Raw genomic sequence first — 1,611 nt, forward strand, 5'->3', positions numbered from 1 at the left:
CCCTAAAATAACTGAGATTCACTGCTGTCTGGAGGCAGAAAGTTTATTTTTACTATTTCAGCAGAAACATGAAGAGAAGGTATAAAGTATTCTACCCTACAAAGATGTCAAGAAAATATTGACAACCCACACATTTAAAAATATCATCTTAGTACAAAGTATTTATGAACATTTTTGAAAGAAAAAAAAAGGATTTAACCATGTCTTATATTCTTTTTAATGGAATGTCAATAAACATTAATGGAGTTCTTATTCAAGCTCCTTAATGTTGGGAAACGACAGAACAGAAAAACAAGTGAGTCTTAATCCCAAAATATGCTACATTGCCACAAAAGTAGATGAGTCAGTTTGTCCTTGGCTTCCTTGAATCCTCATGTTTGCTTACCCATCTCATGGATGAATGAATATTTTGGAAGGTATTTTCCTTATTGAACATGTTATTTCCCCTCCGTGAGCTTCTTTTCAAGGGAACACTTCTGGAGCAATGACTCAGATAATGCATGTGTTGACTTCCAATGTGTCAAAAAATAAAATGCCTCTGGAAGTTTCAAACCAACAGTCACTCCAGGAAGCGTAGTCCAACTGCCTCCTTTTGCTTTCACCACTTAGAGCTTTGTAGAAATGTTTGCACTCTTGACTCTCTCTTCAACCTAATTTTAATGGAAAATCACAGTTGGTGCTTTTGTGCATAACAACACACTTCATTATCTGGCAGTTTTTCCAAATCTTTATCTCTTCAGTGAGTAAACTCTGCATTGCGTGAAACACTTGGAGCTACCATCCCATTTCCCTGCTTTTCTTAAACCTCTGGGCAGCGTAAGTGAAATTGTTCACCTACTAGATCTCAGCCATGACTGAATCCCCTTTTCAAACATACAAAATATCTAATGTGTTTTCTGCCTTAAAATACAACCATCATACACTGATTTACATTCTCTTTACTTCTCCCACCAATAAAATAGTTACCTCCTTTGAAGAATCGTCCCTTTGAAAGAAATAAAAACTAGTTTCATGGGGTTTTGGTTTTGGTTTTTGGCTCAAAACAACAGAAATGTATTCTCTCATATCTTGGGGGCAAGAAGCCAAAAAGCAAAGCGACAGTAAGGTCACAGTCCCTCTGAGGGTTCCAGGGAAGAATCCTTTTTTGTCTCTGCTAGCTTCTGGTGGTGGCCAGCAATCCTTGGCCTTCCTTGGTTTGCTGTAGCACTCAGATCTCCACCCTCACATGGCCATCGTCCGTGTGTGTGTGTGTGTGTGTGTGTGTGTGTGTCTGTGTCTTGTACGGTCACCACCAATCATTGAATTTAGGGCCCACCCTAAATGCTGTATGACCTCATCTTAACTAATTATGTCTACAACAATCCAAATAAGGTCACATTCTGTGATTTTGAATGGTGTCTTTTAAAGAAACAAAGAGTTGTGGTTTTAGTTTTTGCTTAACCTCTTTACCTTAGCTGTTTGTTTTGTGATAATGTGTATTCAAAAGAAAACTAACAAAGCCCAGAACCAGAAATTCCAGGCGATTGCACAGGCTAACCACATTCCAAATTATGAATTGCTGTGCACGACATATCTAAGTTCTCCATGAACCACCCCATGATTACAAATGGG

The sequence above is a fragment of the Pteronotus mesoamericanus genome, unplaced genomic scaffold (genome assembly GCF_021234165.1).
Source record: "Pteronotus mesoamericanus isolate MK-2021 breed Mesoamerican mustached bat unplaced genomic scaffold, CSHL_Meso_final contig_116, whole genome shotgun sequence".
Lineage (NCBI taxonomy): Eukaryota > Metazoa > Chordata > Mammalia > Chiroptera > Mormoopidae > Pteronotus > Pteronotus mesoamericanus.